This window comes from Trachypithecus francoisi, unplaced genomic scaffold (assembly GCF_009764315.1).
Source record: "Trachypithecus francoisi isolate TF-2019V2 unplaced genomic scaffold, Tfra_2.0 Lachesis_group4, whole genome shotgun sequence".
NCBI classification, from domain to species: domain Eukaryota; kingdom Metazoa; phylum Chordata; class Mammalia; order Primates; family Cercopithecidae; genus Trachypithecus; species Trachypithecus francoisi.
In genome coordinates, this window is record NW_022681469.1 from 140,438,216 (window position 1) to 140,456,505 (window position 18,290).

Sequence of the window (18,290 nt, forward strand, 5' to 3'; positions counted from 1 at the left end):
CTCTGAGAACATCAGGCAATCCTGATAGCACCTCAAGGGGACTGCCAGGGAGCCCGGCCACCAGGGGAGGTGTCCTCCTGCCCTACCAAGCAGTCATTTGTCCACCTAGAGACAACAGATGGGAAGGGAGAACAGGAAAGAGGTCCGCAGTCAGACAGCAGCCCAGCCATGAAGCCTCTGTGTCCTCATGGCCCAAGACCCTCCAGACTGTCTAGGCATGAGCTGGGGATGACTGATGAGTTGAATTCCACCACATGCTGTCCTCCCCAGTAGCCAGGCTGGGGAAAAACTTTCTGCCCTTCAGGTGGCACAAAGGGAACCAGTGGGAGCCCCAGCAGTACCAGATCTAACAAGGAGATCGAAATGACACTGAAAAATTCTGATGAGAAAACTTCCATTAGAACCACACAGCCTGCAAAGCAGGCCAGACCTAACAAAGGCAACTACTTGCTAAAGTAAAAGATTTAACCAGGTCCTAGAGTTGCCTTTTATAATAGGTAAATGTGTAGGATGCAGCAAACATTACCAAGAATTAAGAAAATCATGACTTGAATGAGAAAAGACAACAAAGTGATGCCCACACCAAGATTAAAGAGCTGCTGGAATTATTAGATGGGGTTTGAAAGCTGTCATAAAAAATGATATGGCAATTGGCCAAGCGTGGTGGCTTACACCTGTAATCCTAACACTTTGGGAGGCCAAGGAGGTTGATTCACGAGGTCAGGAGCTTGAGACCAGCCTAGCCAACATGGTGAAACCCTGTCTCTACTAAAAATAATAATAAAAAAATTAGTGGGGCGTAGTGGCAGGCACCTATAATTCCAGCTACTCTGGGGGCTGAAGCAGGAGAATCACTTGAACCTGAGAGGTGGAAGTTGCAGTGAACAAAGATTGAGCCACTGCACTCCAGCCAAGGCACATCCCCCCACACCCCCCCAAAAAAAGATATAGCAATATATTGGAAATTCTTCTTTTTAATGTTATATACTTAAGGTGTATAACATGATATTTTGATAAACAAATACATAGTTAAATGGTTACTGCGGTCAAGTACATTAACATATCCATCTTCTCTCATAGTTATCATTTTTGTTGTGCATATGGTAAAAGCACCTGAAATCTACTTTCTGGACAAATTTCCAGTATACAATACAATATTATTAACTATAGCCAGTTAATGTTGTTGGAACCAGATCTCTAGACTTATTCACCTCACATAACAGCAACTTTGTACCATTTGACCAACATCTCCCCATTTATCCCACCTCTCCATCTCTGGTAACCACTGTTCTACTCTCTGCTTCTGTTTATTTGCCTTTTTTAGATTTCACATGTACGTGAGATCATGAAGTATTTGTCTTTTTGTATCTGGCTTACTTCTCTTAAAATAATGTCTACCAAGACTGTTCACATTCTTCAAATGACAGAATCTCCTCTTTAAAAAAAAAAAAAAAGCTGAGTAATATTCTATTGTGTGTGGAATTTCTTATCCAGAAATCTATTGATGGATATTTAGGTTGTTGCCATATCTTGGCTATTGTGACTAATGCTACAATAAACATGGGAGTGCAGATATTTCTTCAAATCTGGTTTCAGTTTCTTTGAATATACACTCAGAATTGTGATTGCTGGGTCACATGGTAGCTTTACTTTTAGTGTTTTCAGGAACCTTCATACTATTTTCTGTATTCTACATCTAGTTTGATGTAGTTACACTTTTTAATTTTTTCTTTTATTGTCTGTTTTGTATACTCTCTCTGTATGTGAAGAGAAACTAACTCTTGTATACTGTTGGTGGAAATGTGAATTGGTGCAGCGAAAATTCATCAATTCACATTTCTACAAACAATGAAAGTGGTTTTTCTTTCTATACTCATCAACACTTGTTGTATCTTGTCTTTTTGATAATAGTCATACTAACTAGTGTGAGGGGATAGCTCACTGTGGGTTTGATTTACATTTCCCTGATGATTAGTAATGCCAAGCACCTTTTCATACATCCATTTGTATGTCTTTGGAAAATGTCTATTTAGCTTCTTTGCTCATTCTTTATTTGGGTTACATTTTTTTTTTTTTTTGCTGTTGAATTATACAAATTGCAATTTGCTATGTATATTTGATATTAACTACTTCTCAGATATATGATTTACAATCTTTTTTTCTAATCTCTAGGTCAACTTTTCATTTCCTTCATTGCTTTCTTTTCTGTGTAGATTTTTTTTAATTTGAGGTAGTGCCACTTTTTGATTTTTGTTTTTGTTGCCTGTACTTTTGGTGTCCTATTCAAGAAATTACTGCCAATTAACCCTAGTGTAAAGGAGGTTTTTGTCTATGTTTTCTTCTAGGAGTTTTATGCTTGATCAACTAATTTTTAATGAGAGCACTAAGAATACACAAGGAGGGAAAGAATAGTCAAATAAATGGTGTTGGGAAAACTGAATATCTACATGCAAAATAATGGCTTTGGACCTTTAACTTATATCATACACAAAAATAAACTCAAACCATTTTGAGTTAAAGGCTTAAACATAATTCCCCAAACCATAAAACTTCTAAACAATTATTTTGGAACAGATGAAAAAAGCAAATCTTTGCAAAGAAACTGAAGTTCTTTAAAAGAGAGAAAGGAAAATACAGAATTGATAAATAAGAGGAAAAAATAACTTGCCAAGCGAGATCAGCAGTAGACTGGAGATGACAGAGGCTAGAAGCGAGGAATTTTGATGAATCAATGACAGTCATTCAATCTGAACAACGGAGAGTAAATAGGCTGAATAAGTAAACAAAGACCAAGAGATCTGTGGGCCAATAACAAAAGCTTGAACATTTATATAGAATGACTGAAAGACTCTCAGAAGAGAGAAGAAGGTAAGGCTGAAATACTATTTAAGCAAATATCGAGTGAAAGATTTCCAAGCTTGGTGAAAGATACAAATCTACAGATCCAAGAAGCAGAACAAACCTTGACTAGGATATCCCTAAATAGATTCGTGCCAAAAATAAATCATAAATAAACTATGAAAATTAAAGGCAAAGAAAAAAATCTCAATAGTAGGTGAAAGGAAACAGTGCATGACATATAGGAAAACACCAACTTGGATGAAGTTGATTTCTTGTCTGAAACCTCAAGGAAAAGCAGTACATTTCTCAAGTGCTGAAAGAATTGTCAACCACAAATTACGTAACCAGTGAAACTATTCTTCAGGAATGAAGGAGAAAGAAAAGACATTCTCGAAAGTAAAAAAACAAAAAAAAGTAAAATAACATGTTACTAAGAAGCCTGCCCTTAAGGATTGCCAAAGGAAAATTTTTCAAACAGAAAGAAAATAATAAAAGAATCTGCAGGCATAAAAAAGAAAGATTAAAAGTCTCAAAATAAATAAAACTATTCATATTAATAAATGAAAGCAAAAATACTACATATCAAAGTATGTAGGATGCAGTGAAAGTAAAACTGAGAAGAACATTTATAGTCTTAAATGCTTACGCTAGAAATGGATGACAGTCCTAAGGGAATAATTTAACTTCCTACCTCAAGAAACTAGAAAAATAAGAGCAAAATAAGCTGAAAATAAGAGGAGGAAAGAGAATAAAGATAAAAGCAGATATCACTAAAATTGAAAATATAAAAATCTCCCCATTTATCCCACCTCTCCATCTCTGGTAACCACTGTTCTACTCTCTGCTTCTATTTATTTGACTTTTTTAGATTCCACATGTAAGTGAGATGAAGTACTTGTCTTTTTGTACCTGACTTACTTCTGTTAAAATAATGTGTACCAGGACTGTTCATATTCTTCAAATGACAGAATCTCCTAGAATCTCCTCTTTTTTTTTTGTTTTTTAAAGCTGAGTAATATTCCACTGTGTGTGGAATTTCTTATCCACAAATCTGTTGATGGGTATTCAGGTTGTTGCCATATCTTGGCTATTGTTACTAATGCTACAGGAAACATGGGAGTGCAGATATCTCTTCAAATCTGATTTCAGTTTCTTTGAATATACACTCAGAATTGTGATTGCTGGGTCACATGGCAGCTTTACTTTTTTTGAAAGTAAAGCTTTTTTATTTTGTTTTGAAAGCTCATGTAAAGGGGATGAAAAGACAACCTACAACCTACAGAGAAAATCAATAAAATAAAAAGTTGCTTCTCAAAAACAATCAGTAAAATTGATACTGTTAGCAACACTGAAAAAAAAAACAAATAAATCACCAATATTGAGAATGAAATGGGGTAAAACACTACAGTTTCTGTAGCCATTCATAAGATAATAAAGTAAAACTGTAAATGACCTTATATCACAAATCCCACAACTTTGATTAAATGAACCAGTTCCTTGAGAATCAAAAACTAACAAAACACAACCAAAATGAAATAGAAACTCTGACTAGACATTTAACTATTAAATAAATTACATTGGTCATTAAAAGCTCTGGAAAAAGTAGTTTCCAAGACCAGATGGTTAGAAGATGATGGAGTAGTACTTCCCAACTCACTTTATGAGGCCAGTATCACACTCTAAATAGTAAAACCAAGGTAGCGTGCATGCACACACACACACACACACAAAGAGGGGGAGAGAGAGAGAGAGACAGAGAGAGAGAGAGAGAGAAAGACAGAGAGAGAGAAACTAAGACCTATTTTTTAATTAACATAAAACTTTTCAACAACATATTAGCACCTCAAATCTAACAATGCCTTACAAGTATTATACACCATAGGCAAGTGATACTTATTCTTGGTATGTAAGGCTGGTGCAACATTTGAAAATGAAGTCATGTGATCCACCATATCACTAAGCTAGAAATATCATATCAATTGTCAGAGAACAGAGTATTTGGCAAAATTTAACACTCATTAATTATTTTAAAAACTCACAAAAATAGGAGAAGAATTCTCTCAGTTTGATAAAGAACATCTGCAAAGCACCTCCAGCTAACATTACACTTTACAATGAACAAATGATTGATTTTTTTTGTTAAAATTCAGACTAAGGCAAGGATGTCCACTCTCACCACTTTTATTCAAAATATTATTAGAAGGTCTAGCCTATGTAGCAAGGTAAAAAATGAAAATAAAGGCATTTGGATGAAAAAGGTAGAAATATGAGTATCTCTTTGCAGACAACGTGGTTGTCCACATAGAAATCCCAAGAAATCTACAAAAATACTCCTAGAACTAATAAGTAAGTTCAGCAAGTTTACAGGATACTATATCAAATTCCCAAAATTAATTATATTAATGTATATTAAAAATAAAAATGCTATGAAAACACAAAACTATTCTTAATTGCTTCAAATAAAACTATATGTGCTCTTAACATGTATAGTATCTGTATGATGAAAATTATAAAATTCTGATGAAAGAAATTTTAAAAGGCCTAAATAAATGAAGAGGCACATTGTGTTAATAGATTAGAAGATCCAGCATAGTAAAGATTTCAGTTCTACCTAAATCAGTTTATAAGCTGAATATAATTTCTGTCAAAATCTCATCAAGGTGACTTTTTTTGAAAACATAGACAAACTTTTAGTAAAACATCTGTGGAAGAGGAGAAGTCTTAAGTACTCTGGAAAATCCTGGGAAGAATAAAGTGGGAGGAATCACTCTACTTGATATTCCTACTATATAGCTATAGTAATCAAGACAATGTGGTATTGACTAAGCAATAGATAAAAACATCAATGGAAGAGACTAGAAAGTCCAGAAATAGACCCAGACAAAGGTAGCTAGTTGATATTTCACAAAAGAGCAGAACCAGTTCAATTGGGCGGGGCAGGGGCTGATAGTCTTTTCAATAAATAATGCTGGAACAAACAGATATCTAGATGCAGAAATCAATAAGTAAAATAAGACAAAAACCCAGGCCGTAGACCTAAACCTTATGCTTTCACCCAAATGAACTCAAATTGGATCAACTGATTTTTAACAAAGGTGCAAAAACAATTCAATAGAGGAAGCATTGCTTTGACAACAAATGATGTTTGAGCAATTGGACTTCCATAGGTAAAAATTATTCTCCAGTTAAGTCTCAGACTTTATATAAAAATCAACTCAAAATGAGTCATGAATTTTAATGTAAAATGTAACACTATAACATTTTTAAAAAATATATTGGAAGAAATCTTTGAGATTTGGAGCTAGGGAAAGGTTTTTAGACTTAACACCAAAGGCATGATCCAATAAAAAAATAAAATTGATGAATTGGACCTCATAAAACCTTTTAGTTTTTGAAAGCTCATGTAAAGAGGATGAAAAGACCACCTACAGACTGGGAGACTATATTTTCAAACCACATATCTTATGATGGATTAGTCTATAAACCATACAGAGAACTTGTAAAATTCAGCTGCTATAAAAACAAACCAATTAGAAAATGGGCAAAAAGCATAAAGAAACATTTCACCAAAAAGCATATAGAAATGGTAAATAAGCACATGAATAGATTTACAACATTATTAGCCATCAGGTAAATATAAATTAAAACCACAGTGAGGGACAACCACATACCTATCAGAATGGCTAAATAAGTACAGTGTCAACATCAAATGCTGACAAGGTTGTGAGAAAACTGGATCTCTCAGACATTGCTGGTAGAAAATGCACATATATGCACTCTACAAAACAATTTGCCAGTTTCTTTTAAGACTAAGTATGCAATTAGCTTGTGACCCAACAAATGTACTCTGGGGCATTTATGCTAGAGAAATGGACACCTATGTTCACACAAAAACATGTACAGGTATGTTCATAACAGCTTTATTCGTTATTATAAATGTGTGCTGTTCTTTCTTGGAACTGGAATCAGCCCATATATACATAAACAGGTAAATTGTTAAACAAAATGTTGTACCTCTATGCTTTGGAATACTGCTCAAACTGTTGAGATATGCAGTAACTTGAGTGAATTTTGAGGGAATTATGCTGAGTGAAAAAAAATTCGAAAACGTTGTATATTTTACAATTTTATTTCTACATTTTTGAAATGACAAAATTCAAAATAGATGGTAGATTACATTTTGCCAGGAGATAGGCCTGTGGGACCAGGCACAGGAATTAACATGGAAGATCCCTGTGGTATTGGAACTGTCCAGTTTCCTGACAGTGGTGGTGAATACACAAAACTACTTGGATGATAAAGTTGTATGGAACTGAACACACCCACGAGTCCTACTAAAATGGGGCATCTGGGTAAGATTGGATGATTATATCCATGTCAATATTCTGGTTATATTATACAATATTATAATTATATGGTATTTTTGCAAAATATTACCATTGAGGAAAATTGGGCAGTAGGATTTCTCTGTATTATTTCTTACAACTGCATGTTTAACCTACAATTATTTCAATAATTTTTTAAATTAAAAGTGGAATGAGAAGTAAACAGATCTTGAAACAAGAAGAAAATTTAAGAGTAAACTGTAAATTCTAATGTAAAATATGTGTTTTCTCTCTTTTCCTACATTTTCAGAAATCTGAGCCACAAAGAGGTGCAATAACACAGCCAATATATCACACCATACATGATGACTCACATGTGATTTGAACTTGTCTCTATTTGGCTAAATCTGGGCTCATGAATACTGGATAAGTCATAGTAAATCTGTACTGTTTCAGCAACAGTTTGGTAAGCTTCACTGTGAAAGTTGCTAAATTATCTTTACATTTAAATGTTTAATTTCAAAATTTTTCTTTCTTTTTTTTTTTTTAGAGAGACAAGGCTTCACTCTGTTGCCTAGGCTGGAGTGCTGTGATGTGATCATGGCTCACCGCAACCTCAACTTCTTGGGCTCAAGCACTCCTCCTGCCTAAGCCTCCTGAGCAGCGGGGACCACAGGTGTGCACCACCAAACTCAGTTAATTTCTTAAATTTTTTTGCAGAGAAGAGGTCTCATTTTGTTGTCCAGGCAGGTCTCAAACTCCTGGCTTCAAGCAATCCTCCTGCCTTTGCTTCCCAGTGTTGAGATTACAGGAGTGAACTACCATGCCTAGCATTTTCCATCTAAATTTCCATCACAAATATTGACTGAAAAATATGTTGACTCTTCATTTTTTAAATTTGTTTTGCATCTCTAGTCTTCTCCACTCAGCTAGAGTGTGCATGGAGTGGGACATAAAGGAAAGGAAGATCCTCGCTGTAGATAGCACATTGTGTACTAAGATCCAGGCTAAGCTATGCTTTGATACTTTTATCATGAGTATATTCCCAAGAGTTTGAGCTTGTCTGAGTGTATTAGGAAAGCCCTATTTATCACCTGCACATTTGAGGTGTAGAAGTTGCAGTGAGTTTAATTTACTAATGCTGAGCCTGCACTGTGGGTTGGCCGGGTTCAATCAGCTCATCTCCCTACAGACAGAGAGGCCATAGAGGTTTCCTGTGTCCCTGGGTTCAATCAGCTCATCTCCCTACAGACAGAGAGGCCATAGAGGTTTCCTGTGTCCCTTGCCTTCCTGAGCAATCCTCTTCCTGCTCTAATGTCTATGTGGATCATGGGGACCTCATGCAATGCAGACACTCTTTCAGAAGGTCCAGGGTGGGTACTTGGAGCCTGTGTTTCTGACAAGCTTATGGGGAAGGCTGATGCTACTGGTCCCGTGGCTGCCCTTTGAGGAACAAACTTGTGCTGATCTGTTTTGTCCACAGGTGACCATCAAAGAGACCTTGACATGAGTAGGCTTTCCCCTCACTGTAGTGCACTTGGACTGGGCTGATCCCATTTTCCTCATCCACATTTTCTAAAAGCTTTCTTTAAACACTGAAGAAGAGAATATTTTTCAGGGGGTGGGATGGATTTAATGGGTTTGAATTTGAAGAATATTTGGACATCAAAGTGGAGATGTCCAGGGAGGGTTGGAAGTGGAGACTGGAATTTTTCAGATCAGGGGTGAGTCCATGGGAAGGTGTAATTTTGCTCAAGAAATGTATGCACAAAGAGAGCAACAGATACGATCTTAGGCAACAAGAAGACAAAGAGGTAAAGGAGAAGCAGTGTCTTGCTGCCTGAATTTGGAGAAAAGTGGTGAAAGAATACTTGGTAGGACAAAGCCCAGTGGAAGTGCTATGGTCTTAATCAAAAGATGGTGGCTGTATTAGTGTTCTGGGGCTGCTGTTCCATTTCCACCCCAAGGTGTGTGCTTCAATTTAATTCAATTTTGACATTCACCAGTAGTAGTTAGCACAGACCCCACAGGTTATAGGGCTTAGTTCCATGAGGCTACCCCCATTTCAGACAGCAGTCACAAATCTCAGAGGCCATACACACTAAAAGGCTATACATTTGGTGATTTCCAGGACAGATAATTCCCTAGAAAACTCATAGAACTCAGTAAAGCACTATACTTACGATTACAGTTTTATTACAAGGAATATAATTCAGGAGTACCAAATGAAAAGTTGCATAAGGTTGGAAAATTTTGAATTTATTATTCATAAAATTTTCTAATTTTTCTTTTTTTAAAGATCCCTTTATTTCTGATTTGGAAGACAATGGCATTAATTTTGGTTTCTAACTCATTATGTGTTGACTGGGAATTTTAACTACCTATATGTTTTGACTTCTGATATTAAAAAAATACATTTCTTTAATTTTGAAATACACAAATTTAGTGATGTTTTCTAATTTCTGTATTTTTTGTGTGTTTTAAAAGCCTCCTCTATAGCTATGCTATAAAGATCTATCTACAACTTCATTTTCTAAAAGCTTTAACTTTTTACTTTGTATATTGTCACTTTAAAATAGTTGGAATTTCCATGTATGTCATTTATGGAGTTTTTGGAGTCTTCTTTCTAAATAATTCTATTGTTTCCAAATCACGAGAGCGCTCTTCTTTTGCTTTCCAATACTCACCCTTTTCATGTCTTTTTCTTGTTTCACTTTACCGTATGTGACATTCCCCATCCCTCCACATGCAATGTTTGAAGCTATTGGATGTTGGCCATTCTTGTTCCTAGTCTCAAAGAAAAAGCTTTTAGGGTTGTAACTTTGTGACTTAAGTTTGCAGAATTATATTTATAGGTACATTTATCTGGCTAAGTGATTTCCTTTCCAGGGATTTTTAAAAATATTGTGAATGGAGGTTGAAATGTATCAGATGATCTTTCAGCTTCTGCTGAAAGGTGATCATATGATTATTCAATTTCTAATCTGCTAATCTGGGCACTTGCCCACTCAGCAGTTCATTTGGTAGACCCAACGTAGCCATGGGTTATTGTTGTCTTTGTTGTTATTATTTTTAATATTGCTGAATTTTGTTTGTTAATATTCAAGTGCTATTGGGTTTTGTTATAAAGTGTTTTCTACATTTTATTTTTTCATCTTCTATTTATTTGAAAGTTGTATACTCTGATTCTATTCTTTATGTACCATAAAATACATAAAATGCAAAGTTACCCTGACAAAGTCTAAGGGTGTTTAATATCTTTATCCTTAAGTATCTAGATAATGCAAGGGCTTTACAGTATCTGAACTTCTGAACTCCTTCTAGTCACTTCTTTGCCGTTGTTATCATTTGCATAAATTTAAATGTTACCATATTTTTAACCTCACACAAACTAGTACTGTTACTATTGCCTCATACAGGTTCAAATTCACCTGGATTGTTTCATATGTTGGCTACTTTATTTGTTCCTTACTTTCTCTTGTGCCCCAAGCCTCCTATTTAGGGTTACTTTGCTCTGCCTTAGGTCCATCCTTTAAAATTTTCTTTGATGGGAGTCTGCAAGGCAAACCTTCTCAATATTTGTTTGTCTGAAAGACTATTTGCCCTCATTCTTGGGAGATGGCTTGGCAGTCATTTTCCATCAGCACTGTGGAGATGTTCCAGTGGTTACTCTTTCTTCTAAAGTCTGCTCAAGCGAGCTCTCCTTCCTTTAATGATAATTTAAATTTTCTTTTATTACATTGAGGTATGTCCCCTGTATGCTGATTTTGCTGCGACTTTTCATCATAAAGGGATGCTGAATTTTGTAGAATACTTTTTCTGCATCTATTGAGATGATCATGTGATTTTTGTTTTTAATTTTGTTCATGTGATGTATCACATTTACTGACTTGCATATGTTAAACCGTAACTGCTTCCCTGGTATGAAACCCACTTGACCATGTGGAATCATCATTTTTCCTTTATGTTTTTGGATTCAGTTAGCTAGTATTTTGTTAAGTATTTTTGCATCTGTGTTCATCAGAAATATTGGTCTGTACTTTTCTTTCTTTGGTTATGTCCTTTGGGTTTGGTATTAGGGTGATGCTGGTGCCATAGAATCAGATCAGCATTCCCTCTTTCTCTATCTTGTGGAATAGTATCAATAGCATTGATACCAATTCTTCTTTGAATGTCTGGTGTAATTCTGCTGTGAATCCGTCTGATTCTGGACTTTTTTTTTTTTTTTGCTGGTAATTTTTTTATTACCATTTCAATCTCCCTACTTGTTTTTGGTCTGTTCAGGGTATCTAATGCTTTCTGATTTAAGCTAGGAGGGTGGTATCTTTCCAGGAATGTATTCATCTCCTCTAGGGTTTCTAGTTTATGCATATAAAGGGGTTCATAGTAACCTGAGTAATCTTTTGTATTTCTGTGGTGTCCGTGGTAACATCTCTGGTTTCATTTCTAATTGAGCTTATTTGGATTTTCTCTCTTCTTTTCTTGGTTAATATTGATAATGGTCTATTAATCATTTTTATTTATCTTTTCAAAGAACCAGTTTCTTTGTTTCATTTATCTCTTGTTTTTTTTTTTTTTTTAAATTAAATTTCATTTAGTTCCACTCTGATCTTGGTTATTTCCTTTCTTCTGCTGGGTTTGGGTTTGGTTTGTTCTTGTTTCTCTAGTTCCTTGAGAGGCGACCTTAGATTGTCTGCTTGTGATCTTTCAGATGTTTTGATCTAGGTGTTTAAGGCTATGAACTTTCCTCTTAGCACCACCACAATCAACATAATACTAAATGGGAAAAAGCTGACAGCATTCCTTCTGAGAACAGGAACAAGACAAGTATGCCTACTCTCACCACTTCTCTTCAACGTAATACTGGAAGTCCTAGCCAGGGCAATCAGACAAGATAAAGAAATAAAGGGCAACCAAATGGACAAAGAGGAAGTCAAACTGTCGCTGTTTGCTGATGGTATGACTGTTTACCTAGAAAATCCTAAAGTCTCCCCCAGAAAGCTCTACTGATAAAAGAATTCAGCAAAGTTTCCAGATACAAAATTAATGTACGAAAATCAGTAACTCTTCTATACACCGACAGCGACCAAGCAAAGAATCAAATCAAGAACTCAACCCCTTTAACAAAAGCTATAAAAGCAATAAAATACTTAGGAGTATACCTAACCAAGGAGTCAAAAGACCTCTACAAAGAAAACTACAAAACATTGATGGTAGAAGTCATAGATGACACAAACAAATAGAAACACATCCCATGCTCATGGATGAGTAGAATCAATATTGTGAAAATGACCATACTGCCAACAGTGATCTACCAATTCAACACAATTTCCATCAAAATAACACCATCATTCATCACAGAACTAGAAAAAACAATCCTAAAATTCAAATGGAACAACAACAACAACAAAAGCCCACATAGCCAAAGCAAGACTAAGCAAAAAGAACAAATCTAGAGGCATTATATTACCTGATTTTAAACTCTACCATAAGACCATAGTCACCCAAACATCATGGTATTGGTATAAAAATAGGCATATAGACAAATGCAACAGAATAGAGAGCCCAGAAATAAACCCAAATAATTACATCAAACTGATCTTCCACAAAGCAAAGAAAAACATAAAGTGGGAAAAGGACACCATTTTTAGCAAATGGTACTGGGATAATTGGGTAGCCACATATAGGAGAATGAAACTAAATCCTCATCTCTCACCTTATACAAAAATCAACTTAAGATGGATCAAGGACTTAAATCTAAGACTTGAAACTATAAAAATTCTAGAAGATAACATTGTAAAAACTCTTCTAGACATCGGCTTAGGTAAGAATTTCATGACCAAGAACCCCAAAACATATGCAATAAAAACAAAGATAAATGACTGGAACTTAATTAAAGAGTTTTTGCATAGCAAAATGAATGATTAGCAGGGTAAACAGACATCCCATAGAGTGGGAGAAAAGTGGGAGAAAATCTTCACAATCTATACATTTGGAAAAGGACTAATATCCGGAATCTACAATGAACTCAAAAAGTGGGCTAAGGACATGAATAGGCAATTCTCAAAAGAAGATAGACAAATGGACAATAAACATATGAAAAAATTCTCAACATCATGAATGATCAGGGACATGCTAATCAAAACTATAGTGCAATACAAACTTACTCCTGCAAGAATGGCCATAATCAAAAAATAAAATAACAATACGTGTTGGTATGGATGTGGTGAACAGGCAGCACTTCTACACTGCTGGTGGGAATGTAAACTAGTACAGCCACTGTGGAAAACAGTGTAGATTCCTTAATGAAGTAAAAGTAGAACTACCATTTGACTCAGCAATCCCACTACTGACTATCTACCCAGAGGAAAAGAAGTCATTATACAAAAGAGATACTGGTACACACGTTTATGGAACCACAATTCGCAATTGTAAAAAAAGACTCAAATGCCTACCAATCAGCAAGCAGATAAAGAAACTGGGGTGTGTGTGTGTGTGTGTGTATGTATGTATGTGTGTATATATATATGATGAAATACTACTCAGCCATAAAAAGGAATGAATTAGTGGCACTTGCAGCGACCTGGATGAGACTGGAGACTATTATTCTAAGTGATGTAACTCAGGAATGGAAAACCAAACATTATATGTTCTCACTCATAAGTGGGGGCTAAGCTATGAGGATGTAAAAGCATAAGAATGACACAATGGACTCTGGGGACCTGGGGACAAAGGGTGGGAAGGCGGTGAGGGATAAAAGACTACAATTTGTGTGCAGTGTATACTGCTAGGGTGATGGGTGCACCAAAATCTCACAAATCACCACTAAAGAACTTACTCATGTAAGCAAACACCATCTGTTCCCCAGTAACCTATGGAAATAAAAAAAAAATTAAAAAAGTAAAATTTAATTTAAAAACAAAACAAAAACAAAAATAAATAAATTTTCTTTTATTTTATTTTTTAACTTTTAAGTTCAGAGATACAAGTGCAGGTTTGTTACATACTTAAACTTGTGTCACAGGGGTTTGCTGTACAGATTATTTCATCACCCTGGTATTAAGCCTAGTACCCATTAGTTGTTTTTCCTGATTCTGTCCCTCTTCCCAACCTCCTCCACCCACTGAAAGACCCCAGTGTGTGTTGTTCTCCTCTATGTGTCAGTATGTTCTCATAATTTAGCTCTCACTTATAGATGCGAACATGTGGTATTTGGTTTTCTTTTCCCGTGTTAGTTTGCTAAGGATAATGGCCTCCAGCTCCATGTACATGCCTGCAAAAGACATGATCTCATTCTTTTTGATGGCTACATAGTATTCCACGGTGTACATGGACCATATTTTCTTTATCCAGTCTATCATTCTTGGACATTTGGGTTGATTCTATGTGTTTGCTGTCGTGAATAGTGTTACAATGAACATATGCATGCATGTGTCTTTATAATAGAATGATTTATATTCCCTTGGGTATACATCCAGTAATGGAATTGCTGTGTCTAATGGTATTTCTGTCTTTAAGTCTTTGAGTAATCACCACATTGTCTTCCACAATGGTTGAACTAACTTACACTCCCACCAAAAATGTATAAGCATTCCTTTTTCTCCACAACCTTGCCAGCATCTGTTATTGTTTGAATTTTTAATAATCACCATTCTGAGTGGTGTGAGATGGTATCTCATTGTGGTTTTGATTTGCATTTGTCTAATGATCAGTAATGTTGAGCTTTTTTATATGATTGTTGGCTGCATGTACGTCTTTCTTTTGAAAAGTGTATGTTCCTGTCCTTTGCCCACTTTTTCCTGGGGTTTTTTGCTTTTTTCTTGTAAATTTGTTAAAGTTCCTCAAAGATGATGGATATTAGACCTTTGCTGGATGCATAGTTTGCAAAAATTTTCTCCCTTTTTGTAGGTTGTTTGTTTACTCTACTGATAGTTTCTTTTGCTGTGCAGAAGCTCTTTATTTTAATTAGATCTCATTTGTCAATTTTTGCTTTTGTTGCAATTGTTTTTGGCGTCTTCATAATGAAATCTTTGCTTGTGCCTATGTCCTGAATGGTATTACCTCATCCAGGGTTGTTATGGCTTGGGTTTTACATTGAAGTCTTTAACCCATCGTGAGTTAATTTTTATATATAGTGTAAGGAAGGGGTCCAGTTTCAATCTTCTGCACATGGCTAGCCAGTTATCCCAGCACCATTTATTGAATGGGGAATCCTTTCCCCATTGCTTGTTTTAGTCAGATTTGTCAAAGATCAGATAGTTGTACATGTGTGGTCTTATTTCTGGGCTATTTCATTTCATTGGTCTAATTTTAATTTTCTGTGGATGCTTTTTATATTTTGTCTTTTTTTTATATATTTTCACTGGGATATATTTTCACTTCTTCACCTCTGTTGCCATTTACAGAGGTGAAGAAGTGAAAATATTTCCTAGTGAAAAATATATCCTGTCTTTATTTGGGACTTGATGGGCTACTTGAATTCTTGAGAATTCTACAGCACTATCATTATCTATTCAATCATTATTGCCTTCACTCAGTTCATCTTTCCTCTTTCCTGGATTTCTGATTAAGCTCATCTTAAACTTATATATCCTCCCCACCTCTTGGATTTTCTTTGTTTTTTCTTTCTCTCTCTTATTTTTGTTCTCTCCAATATCTTCCTCCTGAATAGACTTGCATTTACCTTTGTTTTGGATATAAATACATCGTGCTTTCAAGATCTAGTAAGGTCACCCTAAGAAGCTTAGCATGCATTAATTGAGCAATAATTTATTGAGTTACAACTATAAGCATGGCATTATATTAGCACTAGGTGGTATTGGCAGTTTTATAAAAAAAGGATGTGACTTTAACCAAGGATAGGTGATGTTTATTTAAGAGAACTATTCCAAAATGAGATTTTAAAACTATCTCAGCAAAGGGTGACAGTAAAGGATAAAGAAAAAATTGTGCCAAACCTTATTTTTGAGGCTTTTCACATGAAATCCAGATTTTCACACTAGCACTGAAAAATGTATGTGACTATTCTCTTTTGGAGTATTTTTTAATTGACATATAATAATTGTAAACATTTATGGGGTACAGTGTGACATGCCAATACATATGTACAATGTGTAATGATCAAATCAGGATAATTAGCAAATCCATACCTTCAAACATTTATTATTACTTTATATTGAAAACATGCAAAATCCTCTCCCTAGCTATTTGAAAATATACAATAAATTGTTGTTAACTACAGCTGATCATTAAATAACACAGGGGTTAGGGATATTGACACCCACACACTCAAAAATCCACATATAATTTTTGACTCCCCTAAGACTTAGCTAATAGCCTACTGTTTACTGGAAGCCCTACCAACAACAGAAATAGTTGATTAGCACAGCTACCTCCAACCTTTTCGGCACCAGGCACCAGTTTTGTGGAAGATGATTTTTCCATGGCCTGGGGTAGGGGAGGTTTGGGGATGATTCAAGAGCATTACATTTATTGTATACTTTATTTCTATTATTATTACATGGTAATATATAATGTAATAATTATACAACTCACCATAATGTAGAATCAGTGGAAGCCCTGAGCTTGTTTTTTTGCAACTAGATCAAAATCTGGTGGTGATGGGAGAGAGTGACAGATCATCAGGCATTAGATTCTCATAAGGAGCATGCAACCTAGATCCCTTGTATGCACAGTTCACAATAGGGTTTATGCTCATATAAGAAACTAATGCCACTGCTGGTTTTACAGGAGGTGGAGCTCAGACAGTAATGCAAGTGATGGACAGTGGCTATAAATACAGATGAAGGTTCAGTCACTTGCCTGCCACTTACCACCTGCTGTGTGGCCCAGTTCCTAACAGGATTGAGGACTTCTGGATTGATACATATTTTGTATGTTATATGTATTTTCATATACTGTATTATTAGAAGGAAGTAAGCTAGAGGAAAAAAAGGTATTAAAAATCATGAGGAAGAGAAAATATATTTACTACTTATTAAGTGGAAGTGGATCATCACAAAGGTTTTTATCTTATCTTCACACTGAGTAGGCTGAGGAGGAAAAGGAAGAGGAGGGGTTGGTCTTGCTGTCTCAGGGAAGGCAGAAGCAGAAGAAAATCCACATGTCAGTGGACCTGTGTAGTTCAAAACTGTGTTCTTTAAGGGTCAACTGTACAGTGCTATGAAACACTAAGAACTTAGTCCTCTTATCTCTTATTCCTCTGATCTAGTGTACTTTTTCATCTGTTAACAAACTTCTGCCTATACTCTCTTACTCTGTCCCTGAGCTTCTGCTAACCACTATTCTACTCTCTACTTCTACAAGGATAACTTTTGTAGCTTCTTCAAATGAGTGAAAATGTGTGGTATTAGTCTTTCTCTGCCTGGTTTGTTTCACTTAACATAATATTCTCCAGACTCATGTATGTTGCCATGAATGACACAATTTCATTCTTTTTATGGGCAAATAGTATTTCATTGTTTATACTACATTTTCTTCATCAATTCATTGTTGATACACACTTAGGTAGATTCCATATCTTGGCTACTGTGAATAAAGCTGCAGTGAACATGGGAGTGCCGCTATCTCTTTGACATACTGAGTTTCTTGCTTTCAAATATATACACGCAGTAGTAGAATTGCTGACAGATATGGTAGTTCTATTTTTAATCTTTTGAGGACCCTCTATACTGTTTTTCATAGTGCCTGTACTAATTATATCCCTATCAACAGTGTATAAGAGTTCTCCTTTCTTTATATCCTCACTAGTATTTGTAATTTTTTGTTTTTTTATGATAGCCATTGTAACTGGGTTGAGATGATATTTCATTATGGTTTCAATTTACAATTCCCAGGTGATTAGGTGTGCTGAGTATTTTTTCATATACGTGCTGCTCATTCGTATGTCTTTCTTTGAGAAATGTCTATTCTGACCATTTTTCCATTTTTAAAATTTAATTGTTTTTGTTGTTGTTGAGGTGTTTTGAGTTTCTGGTATTTCTAAATATTATTCCCCTGTCAGATGAATACTTTGAAAATATTTTCTCCCATTCTGCAGGTTTTGTTTTCACTCTTGATTATTCTCTTTGCTGTGTTGAAGCTTTTTAGTATGATATAAAAAAA